The following is a 13,621-nucleotide window of genomic DNA, read 5'->3' as shown; positions in this document are numbered from 1 at the left end:
TCCCATCAGCTCCAGTCAGCTTAGTCAATGGTCAATGGTCAGGGATGATGCAAGCTGTAGTCCAACAACATCTGGGAGGGCATACGGTTGGGGAAGCCTGATTTTAAAGCTTTTGAGTTCTCCAGAACGTTTCTGCAAATTGGAAGCACCTCTAGATTGGGTGTTTGGTTTAGGTTTTTTAATAATAATTTTTATTAATTTTCAATTACCATCCAATAATAGTCTCATTATAACAATACCAAATTATAATACAATTACTAATATCAATCATTCAAATACCGAATTATATAATTTAGCCCCCCCCCCCCCGCGCCGTGCTAGATTTGCTGGTTTGATTATTTTCTTTATTTCTGCACTCCAAAATCCTATTCATTTCAATTACATTCCGATCAAAATAATAATCCCTTATACAACAACTGCAATATTAATAACTTATGTTCGTGTGTTGACACATGAAGTGATTTATAGAACTACAAGTGAGGCACTCAAACTATATCCTTGCGCTTCCTGTGTGTTGCAATTATTCTGCCCGTGGTGTTTCTTCCTGTCGTTGTAAAATGTTATGTCTAGCTTTTCCCGGTTGTTGCTGTTCTCTATCATGCCTTCTTTTTCTCTTTCCTTTTTTTGGCAGATGTATTCGGCAGCACATCATCAGCACAGTTAGTGTGTTACTGGAACATCCACAAATCTTTCCGCTTTCCCCGTGGTAACACACTGTTGCCATATGGAGGGACACTTTTGCACTACAACACAACAGAAAGGGACAAAAATAAATAAATAAATAACCTGGAACATTTGTGGTGGTGCATAATTAAACTATATAATTCAATCCAACAGGAGGCAGTGATGGCCACCACCAAAGATGGCTTTAAAAGTGTATTGGACAAATTCATGGGAGGATAAGGCTCTCAGTAGCTACTAGCTGCTTCTGAATGCCAGTAGCTGGAAACAGGAGAGGAGAATATTATTGTGCTCAGGCCCCTGCTTGGTTTTCCACAGGCAGTTGCATGGCCACTGTGAGAACCTGATGCTGAATTATCTGGGGGAGGGGGTTGGTCTGATCCAGCAGACTCTTCTGATGTTCCTATGCAGTATAAAAAGTTGCAGGATTTCATCAGTGTCATGAATGAGCCTGCCCCCAGAGAAGGTTTGCAGCCAGTTGAAGGAAGCAGCCAGGAACAGAGCGGTTTAACTGCCAGGCAGGATGAGCACCGGCAAGTGCCAACTCCCCGGCCCTTTGGAATGCAGATTGCTAAGGGAGTGACTGAGAGCGAGCCAGAACCCTGCCAATGCTCTTGAAAGTGCAAAATGCCGCAAACAGAGAAGGAAGCAGTTCATCAGGCAGGAAAGCACTAAGAGACAGCCCCTCAGAGAATGGGGAAGAGGTGGGAGCTGACCCTCTCAGTCCAAGGTCTCGACGAATGGGAAGGCTCCAAGACAGGAAGCAAAACAAGAGACGTCAGAAGCGAAAGTTCAGCTGCTTCTGGTCTTGCAGGAAGCAGTCTTCAGAAGGATCATCATGACTGATGAGGCTGGCGGCTTGTTAGAGCCGTCCGGCGAACTCTGTTTGTTTTTTTGCAATAAATCTTCCTTTTCAATTAACTACGCTTGCTGCGTTATCAAGATGGGAACCGGGATGCCTGACAATCAGGAAGCTATGGGAAATGCACTGATCAGAAACAAAGCAGCACGTCCACCCCAAAATATTTTCAGGCACATAGAGTATTGAAAGCAAGATTGCATCTAACCACACTGCTAGCATAAAGAGCACAAATCACCAGGAATACATAACAAGAAGGACATCTGAATGGACTCTGAATGCTAAATGAGGGAGTTGGGAGAGAGAAATATGAGCATTATGTTAGAGCCCCCAAATCCCCAAATCTTTGGGGAAGGCAAGAGGAAGGGGAGGGAGGCACCAACAAGTGCCAGTACTAAAGTATGGAGGCAAAGTGTTATAATACTACTCTGGCAAGCAAGCAAGGAGGGCGAGGAGAGCCCTTGACTCCAAGTGGCTCAGTCAATGGGAGGCATCTCTTCTGAAGTAGCTCAGATGAATAGATGTCTGTGGCAGCTACACTGTTCAAGAATTCATTTACCAACCTTTACTTCTAGGAATATCACTTATGTCAGAATTTCCATGAAGACAGTTGGCAGAAGCATATAACTAAAAGCCCACACAATGAGAGCATGTGATGCCACAAATCTCAAATAATGCAGTATTATAGTTTGCTGGGAAGGTTGAGGAAGCATATGTGTTATCTGATCAGCTGAGGCATCCATATTTGATCCAAAAACAAAGAATGGGCCATGATTTACTTTACAGAACCTAAAAATATGTCTTTGGGAGTATAACCACACCTCCCATTTTAACTCATGGGAGAGAAATTCCACCACTGTGCCCCTGAAGCTGAAAATCTTAATGGTCTGGGGGCAGGTGATCCAATACAAATTTTCCTAGTCCTTGAGATCAGTCCCAGAAGCTATTCTTGTGGGTCCACCATACAAATTTATAAGATTGACAGCACAGGAGACAAGGCCTTTTCAGAGCTGTCCCCCTGTCTGTGGAACTTCCTCACATGTTTGGTCTCTCCAGAGTGGATTTTAAATAGGCTTTGAAAACTCATATATTCCATGTTGCGTTAAATTCGCATGCAGAGCTTTGTACAGTTTTTATATCACTGCTGGTATTAAATGGCTCCTGTTCGCTGTTTAAATAAATAAAAGTGTGGCGCTGCATTTTAAAAGGTTACACCTGCTGTTTTGTCTTTCTTTGTATCTTGTATAGGAATTCTGTTTTATCCCTTTTCCGCAAGCCACCTTGAGAGCCTCCTTAAAATAAATTAAACAAGCAGACAAACAAACAATTGTCAGAAGGATAACAATAGTCACACTGGATGGAAGAAATGAATTATCTGAAGAGACAAGTGCTTTGGGGAAACAATCATTTGTTATCTGAAATAGGTGACTCTCCACCTGCTCCCCAGTCACTGTCTCACTTAAATGGCATTTCTGCTTTTAAGATAAGGGAGACCATTTGGTATAACTTGAGTCTTGTGAAGAAGGACCACAGTTCAGTGGTAAACTGGCAGAGCATCGGCTTTGCACGCAGACAGTTCCTGGCGCAATCCCTGGCATCTCCAGGTAGAACTGGGAATGTCCTCTTGTCTGAATCTCTGGAGAGCAACCACCATTCAATAATGAGCCAGGTGGACCCTTTGGACTAACTCAATATAAGGCAGATTTCTTTGTTCTTATGATTCATAGTTCAGTCTCTTTAGCCACTAAGCTGTGCTAGCTTAATCAAATTTGATTGTACTTTAGCTTGCCTGGTCAACCTGTGCCAACAGTGGCTGGGGAAACCCAGCCAGCTGGGGGCGGTTGTTGTTGTTGTTAAGTGTGCATTAAAGATCCTGTTGCATGCCCAAAATTTCGCACTCCTAGTGGTGCAACATCAAAAAAACTAAGATCATGGCCACTGGTCCCATCACCTCCTGGCAAATAGAAGGGGAAGAAATGGAGGCAGTGAGAGATTTTACTTTCTTGGGCTCCATGATCACTGCAAATGGTGACAGCAGTCATGAAATTAAAAAACGCCTGCTTCTTGGGAGAAAAGTGATGATAAACCTAGACAGCATCTTAAAAAGCAGAGACATCACCTTGCCAACAAAGGTCCGTAGAGTTAAAGCTCTGGTTTTCCCAGTAGTGATGTATGGAAGTGAGAGCTGGACCATAAAGAAGGCTGATCGCCGAAGAATTGATGCTTTTGAATTCTGGTGCTGGAGGAGACTCTTGAGAGTCCCATGGACTGCAAGAAGATCAAACCTCTCCATTCTGAAGGAAATCAGCCCTGAGTGCTCACTGGAAGGAAAGATCCTGAAGCTGAGGCTCCAATACTTTGGCCACCTAATGAGAAGAGAAGACTCCCTGGAAAAGAACCTGATGTTGGGAAAGATTGCGGGCACAAGGAGAAGGGGACGGCAGAGGACGAGATGGTTGGACAGTGTTCTTGAAGCTACCAGCATGAGTTTGACCAAACTGCGGGAGGCAGTGGAAGACAGGAGTGCCTGGCGTGCTCTGGTCCATGGGGTCACGAAGAGTTGGACACGACTAAATGACTAAACAACAACAAGTGGTGCAATACGACTTGTTTTGGAAAGTTCCCATGCCAGAGGAGAGTGGGATTCATTTTCAGGTTTCTAGAAGCTCCTTTCCCATCTCTGCTTCTTGTTTTCTTTACTCTTTTATCCCCCCCTCTCTTTTTTGCACAGATAACCCCATCCCCCTACCCCAAATTGCATCCCTACTGGGACAATGTGGGTTTGCCCTACTTTTTAAGCTCTGGCAAAATGACTGGAATTACATTATGAATTACTGTTGACAATAGCCAGCCTACTTTTTTAAGCAGGATGTCCCTTCCAGGTTCCTTTTGTCCTGGCAGTAAAGTAGGCTGAGAGCAGTCGTTCTTTCAAGCATAGCAGCAGGACGAAAAGTGCTGAAAAACCTCATACTAGCAACAACAACAAAAAAGACGGAATCAAAAGTCCCCTGCGCAGGGGAAAGGAAAGGGGCATACAATGGCCGGTAAAGAAAGGCTCATTTGGAGCTTACGGGGAGCGTGACAACTTGCCAAGATCTGCATTCTGCATCAAGGAATAACTAAATGCAATGCCATCTCTGCTCCTGTTCTGTTTGGAGCAGGGCGACCAAAATGATCAAGGGAATGGAACAGCTTTCCTCCGAGGAAAGATGACCACATTTGGAGCTTTTAAGACAAGTAAAAAGGGGTGCATAAAACTAGGTGTGTATAAAGTGGGGAGAGAGGTGCTATTCTCCTTCTCTGATAATAGGAGAGCTCATGAGCATTCAATGAAGCTGAATGTTGGAAGGTGCAGGACAGACAAAAGGAAATACTCCACAACACAGCACATAGTTAAACTATCAACTAAGGCAAATTCATGGAGGAAAGGGCTATTATCGGCTACTAGCCCTCATGACTATGTTTGATCTCCACTTTCAGAGGTGTTGTGCCTCTGAATATCAGCTGCAGGGAATCACAGACAAGAAGAGGGATGTCGCTTTCAGCTCCTGACTTCAGGCTTGTCATGGGCAACTGGCTGGGCACTGTGAGAATAGGATATTGGACAGGGTGGGCCTTTGGCCTGATCCAGCAGGGCTCTTCCTTTGTTCTCTGGATCCCAGGCCAGATGGCTGAGAGGTCGCCTGCTCTTGATGGGGTTACACTGTTAGAATTCCTGCTCTGTGATTGAAGTAATGGGATTTTGGTCTATCATATGACGGTGTATGTTTTGACTTTACAGAGTGGGACGTGATGGAGAAAGGATGTATGTGTTACTGTGTTCCGTGAAGTGGGACTATTGCCCTTTGTACTTTCTCTTTGCTGTCTGATGCTAGAGAGAGAGGGAGCCATGTTGCTGTGCTCTGTGTGTGTTTATATGTAAATAAAGTAGATTAGCCAAAATGCTGAGTTGCTGAGGTCTGTTACGCAAGCTGCAAAGACTCTACGGATCCCTAAGTGTGCCGATGTTTGTTGGCATTGGTCACTGTGATGTTTGGGCTGAAGAAAGCTTTTGAAGCTCCCGAACGATCAACCAGGAGGGAGAGAACATGCCTGTCAGGCATGTGTCTCTACCACAGTCCTACTCGAGAATAGGACAAGCTCCTGACCTGAAGGAGCAGGTTCGTAGCTTGGGTGTACTCCTGGATCCTTTGCTGTCACTTGAGGCTCAGGTGGCCTCAGTGGCCTAGGGTGCATTGCATCAGCTTCGGCTGGTGGTCCAGGGATAGCATAACTACTGTTGCCTATGCTCTTGTAACTTCAAGGTTAGATTACTGCAATGCATTATATGTAGGGCTGCCTCTGAAGATGGTTCAGAAACTTCAGCTAGTGCAGAATTCACTGGAACAAGACAGTTTGAGCATGTTACACCAATCCTGGTCCAACTGCACTAACTACCAATTAGTTTCTGGGCCCAATTCAGAGTGCTGGTTTTGACTTATAAAGCCTTAAATGGCTCAGTACTGCAATACCTCAAGGACTGCCTCTTTCCATATGAACCTACCCCAGACCCTGAGATCATCTTCTGAGGCCCTCCTTCGTGTGCCTCCTCCTTGAGAGGTCCGGAGGGTGGCAACACGAGAACGGGGCCTTCTTTGCAGTGGCTCCCCATCTGTGGAATGCTCTCCCCAGGGAAGTTCGCCTGGCACCTTCATTACACACCTTTGTTGGGATACTGCCAGGGAGTCCAAAGGCCATCATGCCCCCACGTCGCCTCTGGTGCGATCCAACAACCTCCCGTAGAAACGCAGTGTCAATCAATTAGCAACAAAAGCCTCGGAAATAGCTTTCCGCATTCCAAGGACTGGTGCACGCTCTATCAGCAGAGTTCACACAACGAAAGGTGCACTCAGGAGAGCATTATTTAGAACTTTATTCAGCGTTGGTCAGAACAAAGAGAAAACATGACTGCCTGCTTCGATGTCTCAGGCACAGAGAGAAAACGAAAGCAATGTACAAACATAAACTTCCTGTGAACAGGAAATACGCAGACTCTGTGACTCACAAAGCCTGTTCCCTTTTAAGGTGGAACGGAAATATCCTAACAACCTTTAGGAGCCAGGCAAAAACGTTCCTTTTGAACCAGGCCTTTGGTTGATCTGTTTGACATCCAATACCCTTTTAAAATATGGCTCTTTTCTGGGGGAGTGTTATTGGGTTGTTCTTTTTATTTTGATTATACATGTTGTGTTCTTTTCTGTGACCTGTCCTGAGACCTCCAGGTATAGGGCGGTATATAAACTCATTTAACAACAACAACAACAACTGATGGACCAAGTGGTGCAGTAAAGAAGTGAGAAGTAGCAAGAGCTCTTTAGTTCTGGGATTGGGCGCAGAAGTAGAAGCAAGAAAAGCGAGGAAGCGGTTAGGAAGAGGTGGGAACACACAGAGAGGGCGGTGGCATTTTTAGACCATCTTGTTCAAAGCCCCTGCCCTCCCCAAAAGCCAACATCCCCAGAACTGGTATGGATGGTGTCCAAACCTTTTTCAAAGAGGACCACATTTGATGAAGTGAAGGACCGTGAGGGCTGACCAAAAGCCCAACCAAAATTGTTGAGCTTTTTCTTAGGATTGAAGTTGTTTAGCTTTTTTGAGGGGTTTTTTTAGGATTTTATCCAAGGAAATAAACTGCCACAGGGGCCGGATTAAACCGACCGGCGGGCCGGATTAGGCCCCCAAAACAGACTTTGGACATGCCTGGAAGAAGAATGAATGCCAGTGAGTGGAAGAGGTAGGACTGTCCAGGGGCAACTTTGCTCCAGGTTATCCACCTCAGCAAGACTGCGAGTCTTGAATACCTTAATCTTCTTAAATGACATTTTAAAGCCTCAATCAGAGGAAAAACAAGCCAGTGAATGCTTTATAATTATCTCTTTCCCCAAAGCTGTAATAAACTTTATTTAAGCAAAATGCTTACTATTTTATTTGCCATTCTCAAATCACTTGCTCCTTTTCCAGGTACAAAGTGTCCTCTTGACACCATAATGAAAGTGCATTCATACATGTCAAATGCAGCAATTATGCACTTCAGACAAATGTGCAGCGAAGAATTATTCCGTCTCCCCCCTTCCTCCCCCCCCACCGCTGACATTTTTCAAACATGACATGCATATTAGAAACACCCAAAGGTGTGAGGGCTGTTTGATTTAAGCAGCAGATTTTTCAGCTCACTTTCTCTCTCTGGTATTTGGGGTAAAAGAGAGGGAGGGGAGGAGAAAGCATGGTGAAAGTCACTTTCCCACACACAGTGCGTCTGTTATTTAGATGTATGGGGCAAGCCTATCCCTGAGGCTCAAGGGAAGATTTTGTTATCTCATTAATCTTCACAACAGACCAGTGAGGTAGGTCCGTCTTTCCATTGTTTGATAAATGGGGAATGCAGACTCAGAAATGGTTCCTTGGCAGGGTCATCTGCAAGACGCCAGGACTCAGAGTGAGATTCAGCTGCAAAACTGCAGCTGATAGACTCAAATTCCCAGTACTAGGAGCTGAGCTGAAACCTTCCCTCCCCTAGCCCCTTCACACACATTTCCAACAAACTCTCAAACACCTCTGCATGTATTTAGGCACCATGTGAAGACATTCCTCTTCAGCCAAACCTTTGGTTGATTAAACAATCTGTTACCTTTTCATTGCATCCGTGGTGAGGGGGTGTTGTTCCTCTTGTTGTTGTTGCCGCCATTATGTTATGCATTTTGCATTAGCATGGCTAATGGGATGTGGGTGTGGCTGTGGGTTAAACCACAGAGCCTAGGACTTGCCGATCAGAAGGTCGGCGGTTTGAATCCCCGCGACGGGGTGAGCTCCTGTTGCTCGGTCCCTGCTCCTGCCAACCTAGCAGTTCGAAAGCACACCAGTGCAAGTAGATAAATAGGTATCGCTCCGGCGGGAAGGTAAATGGTGTTTCCATGCGCTGCTCTGGTTCACCAGAAGCGGCTTAGTCATGCTGGCCACATGACCCAGAAGCTGTACCCTCGGCCAATAAAGCGAGATGAGCGCTGCAACCCCAGAGTCGGTCACGACTAGACCTAATGGTCAGGGGCCCCTTTACCTTTTTACTGCATGGCTAGGCAAATTAAGGCCCGGGGGCCAGATCCGGCCCAATCACCTTCTAAAGTAGAATGTGTCCTTTTATTTAAAATGCATTTCTGGATTATTTGTGGGGCATAGGGATTCATTCATTTCCCCCTGCTCAAAATATAGTCCGGCCCCCCACATGGTCTGAGGGACAGTGGACTGGCCCCCAGCTGAACAAGTTTGCTGACCCCTGTCTACTGTAAAACACCCTATGATATTCAGGCAGTATATAAATTTAATTACAATTAATCCAGAATGTGGCAGCTTAGAGTGGCTGCCAAGGCCATATAACACTGGTCCTGGAAGACCTACAGTATGTTTCCAAGCACAATTCAAAGTGTTGAATTGACCCAGTATACCTGAAGGAGCGTCTTCACCCCCATCGTGCAGCCCAGACACTGAGGTCCAGCTCGGAGGGCCTTCTGGCCATTCCTTCACTGTGAGAAGTGAAGTTAAAGGGAACCAGGCATAGGGCCTTCTCAGTGGTGATGCCTGCCCTGTGGAACACCCTCCCATCAGATGTCAAGGAAATGAACAACTCTCTGACTTTTAGAAGGCATCTGAAGGCAGTCTTGTTTAGGCAAGTTTTTAACATTTTATAGTGGTTTTAATATTCTGTGGGAGCTGCCCAGAGTGGCTGGGGAAACCCAGCCAGATGGGCAGGGTATAAATAATAAATTATATTATTATTATCATCAGTGCTTTTTTCTGGGGGGATGCAGGGGTACACATACCTCTAAACATTTTGTGAATCTTTGAACTTTTGTCCATTTACTGTGTCTATTTTTCCTGATTTAAACTATAAAATGCTCTGATTTTCTTGAGTCAAAATGAGAGTGCCCCTAAACATTTTTTTAGAAAAAGCACTGATGATGATGATGCTTAAATAAACCAATAAAGTTGTCTTCCTATCAATATTTTCCTTGTTTCAGCTTCCCTGTTTACTTTTCTGCAATGCGGTTCTATGGATCCAGAAATAACAACAACAACAACAACAACAACAACAACAACAACAACAACAACAATAATAATAAATATTATTTATATCCCACCCTCCCCAGCCGAAGCCGGGCTCTGGGTGGCTAACAACAATAAAATAGTACAAGCTTTGCAAGCTACGCAAGAATTTTGGTCTGACTCGACTCCAATGTATTCTCCTAGAACCGTGTCCTTGAAATAGGGGGTTGAAAAAGGGGGTTGGACTCGATGGCCCTTGTGGTCTCTTCCAACTCTATGATTCTATGAAATACTTTCCATCAACTGGCTACTGCAAATGGCTTCTCCATGCCTCATTGCCTACTGGTCTTGGATTCACAGTCCTGCCTAATGATGAATGAAGAAATGAAGCAGATAGTCCCCTGGTTACTGTCCAATGTCTCTATCTTTTACCAGGGGGAGAAAGGCGCTTACTCAATTTTTCTCTTCATGATTGCGCACAGTCTCCCAAAAGAAAAGAGAGAAAAGGCATGGCCACAGATGGCTTTCCCCCCCTTTCACTTTTGAGTCAATATTTGTACTTTTGTCTGCATGCTATGAAGCAAGCAAAACAAACAGAAATAGCTGTAGTTTCCTGCTTATCAATAGGTCAGTTGTGGCATACCCAGAATCCCAATGCAAGCTCCCTTGAGCTGTCGTTTGATATCCAGCTGATATCAAGACAACCTGTCTGAAGACGAGATCCAATAGTACTCCCTTAGCAGCTCACATCTTAGCCTTTTGTTTTTTACAAACAGAGGATGACAAAGCCAAATTGATATTGCCATCAGCATTGCAGGCAGTTTTTCTGATGGGCAGGATTCCCCACTGGGAAGCGAAACAAACAAAAATACCCCTATGTTCATATGCAGCCCAATCCCATGCATGTTTTATGAGAAAGGTTATCCTGCTTAATTCAATGGAGTTTACTGTGAGGTAAGGATGAATCATAGAAACATAAAATTGTAGGGACGCGGGTGGCACTGTGGTTTAAACCACAGAGCCTAGGACTTGCCGATCAGAAGGTCAGCGGTTCGAATCCCCATGACGGGGTGAGCTCCCGTTGCTCCGTCCCTGCTCCTGCCAACCTAGCAGTTCAAGAGCACGTCCAAGTGCAAGTAAATAAATAGGTACCGCTCCGGTGGGAAGGTAAACGTCGTTTCTGTGCGTTGCTCTGGTTCGCCAGAAGAGGCTTAGTCATGCTGGCCACATGACCCAGAAGCTGTACCCTCGGCCAATAAAGCGAGATGAGCGCCGCAACTCCAGAGTCGGCCACGACTGGACCTAATGGTCAGGGGTCCCTTTACCTTTACCTTTAAGGATGAATCATAGTAACATAAAATTATAGAGTTGGAAGGGACCCAGAATGCCATCTAGTGCAACTCCCTGTGATCTGTCACTTTTTATTTCTTTTGGTTTCCTATTTTTCTCCATCTTAAGTTCAGCTCTCCACATTTCTGCAGCAATTTGCGTTTTTCAAAAAAAAATATGATTTTTTTTTAAATTTGCAAGCAATTTGCCCTAACATAGTGAATGTTTGTATGTTATGTTCACTAAAGAATGCATTTTTTTATACACATGTTTCCCATAATATTCACTTTTCTGTACACATTGTTTGGCCAGAGAACTGCGTCACAAAATTTGGTGAAATACGAGTTTCAAAGGGTGGCTGTGCTTTGGTTCACGCAATGATTCAAAAAGTGCAAATTAAGTAGTTTCTCACTGAAATTCAAACCAAAACCCATTCCGCCCCCCCCCATCCCTACTTCCAGGTAAAGGTAAAGGTACAGTTGCGGACAACTCTGGGGTTGCGGCGCTCATCTCGCTTTACTGGCCGAGGGAGCTGGCATACAGCTTCCAGGTCATGTGGCCAGCAGGACTAAGCCGCTTCTGGCGAACCAGAGCAGTGCACGGAAACGCCGTTTACCTTCCCGCTGGAGCTGTACCTATTTATCTACTTGCACTTTGACATGCTTTTGAACTGCTAGGTTGGCAGGAGCAGGGACCGAGCAACGGGAGCTCACCCCGTCGTGGGGATCGAACCGCCGACCTTCTGATCAGCAAGCCCTAGGCTCTGTGGTTTAACCCACAGCACCACCCTTCCAGGTAAGTTCACACAAACGTAAGCCTGAAAAACATAAAAAGAGCATTCGGGATCAAGCAAGTGGCCCATGTAGTCCAGCAACCTAGAGGCAGAATACAGCTATCATGGCTAGTCGCTTTAGCTATGTTACACCTGCATTCAACATGAGATGAGGATGTGTTGCAATACAAATTGAACTGCTTCAAAAGGGAGAGCTAATAGTGCCCATTCGAACACTGCTAGCCCTGATCAGAGGCAGGATCCACCTCTCTTTAGAGAAGTGTATGGTGAATCGAAGCTCTTCAGGTCAAGATCTCAACCAGAAATTTTCCAGCACAATCGTCTACTCAGAAGTAAGTTCCACTAAGTTGATCAGGGCTTACACCCAGGTAAGTGAGCAGAGGATTGCTGCCTTAAACTGTTAATGCGGGATGTGGGGAGCAGGGACGCCAGTGGGGAGGGAAGGGATGGAGAACTCTTGACTCCTTTGTGATTGCAATCAGGCTGCCAGCTGAAAGAGACGGCTGATTTTAAAACACCCTGCATTAACCAGCCGACATTATGAGAGCAAAACAGTACACATATGGTGTACTGATAGCACAGTAGCGACAAGTGGGAAAGTTAAAGAAAAAAGTCAAACTTCCAACTGATCATTGTAAGGGGGGGTCAGGGGTGAAAGAGGATGTGAAATCATCTTCCTACTTTCACATTTTCAGAGGGGGATGCGGGTGGCGCTGTGGGTTAAACCACAGAGCCTAGGACTTGCCGATCAGAAGGTCGGCGGTTCGAATCCCCGTGATGGGGTGAGCTCCCATTGTTCGGTCCCTGCTCCTGCCAGCCTAGCAGTTTGAAAGCACGTCCAAGCGCAAGTGGATAAATAGGTACCCCTCCGGCGGGAAGGTAAACGGCGTTTCTGTGTGCTGCTCTGGTTCGCCAGAAGCAGCTTAGTCATGCTGGCCACATGACCCAGAAGCTGTATGCCGGCTCCCTCTGCCAATAAAGCGAGATGAGCGCCGCAACCCCAGAGTCACCCACAACTGGACCTAATGGTCAGGGGTCCTTTTTAACCTCAGGCTAAAAGGCTGAATGTGGCCCTTTATGCCACTCTCTCTAGCTTTCTCTGGCCCCTGGTACTCTCTCCACACCATGCCACACCCCGTGCCTAGCCACAACTCTCGCTCCCCCTCCTTTGCACATTCTGTGACAGACACCCTCACTGACAGATCTTCATGCCCTCAACTAAGGGGGAAAAAGTAAGGCAATAATAACTTGCCAAATTTAGCCTTCTGCATCCTTTGTTTCTACAACCTCTAAAATGTCAACTCGGTGTGTTTTCAGCATAAAGAAGGCAAAGCCAATGCTAGGAATTATAAGGAAGGAAAATAATAAAACAGCAAGTAGCATCATGCTATTATATAAACCCACAGTGTCTTGACTTTTCAAATATTGTGTGCTGGTCTTTGTGGCTCCTTCTCAGAATGCACATCATTGAGGAAAAGAAGGATAAGAAAAGGACAACTAAAAAAAATGAACCAAGGTTGAAAAGTTTACCTCTCCTACTGCTGGCCAAAGCACCCCTGAAATGGTGCATTCGGGGGGGGGGGATGATAGAAGAGTTGGGTTTCAAGTGTTGAGCTCAGGCCAATCTTTGCGTATGCAGTGCAGTGGAGAGTTAAAGCTGTTTTTGGAGAGGTTGTTCAGAAGGCCAGGGTAATGTGCAAGCAACTGATGCTAAAACTCGGTCTTAAAAGAGGCTTGTGGGGGATGTGTTTAGATGAGCTGGCATGCTGACCAATGAGAGGAGGTTAAAATGAAGGACTTGGAAAGTGGCTTGGATAAAGTGATTCAGGAGAAAAGACCCAGGCAATACAATACAGAAGGTTCTGGTAAGAGGTAGATGGGGGTAT

At 45.4% G+C, this 13,621-nt stretch overlaps 1 long non-coding RNA gene across 1 annotated transcript in view; it reads right to left on the bottom strand.

The window, feature by feature from the left end:
* Window positions 1–337: 337 nt before the first annotated feature.
* LOC308573313 overlaps window positions 338–13,621 on the bottom strand; it is a 60,584-nt gene continuing 47,300 nt past the window's right edge. Inside the window, exon 3 of the long non-coding RNA XR_014002025.1 lies at window positions 338–743. This is a non-coding gene — a long non-coding RNA (uncharacterized lncRNA). The remainder of the gene's footprint in view (window positions 744–13,621) is intronic.

Source organism: Podarcis bocagei (genome assembly GCF_964188305.1).
Source record: "Podarcis bocagei genome assembly, chromosome: 14".
Lineage (NCBI taxonomy): Eukaryota > Metazoa > Chordata > Lepidosauria > Squamata > Lacertidae > Podarcis > Podarcis bocagei.
Note: the sequence above shows the minus strand (reverse complement) of the source record. Positions and strands in the feature narration are given on the sequence as shown.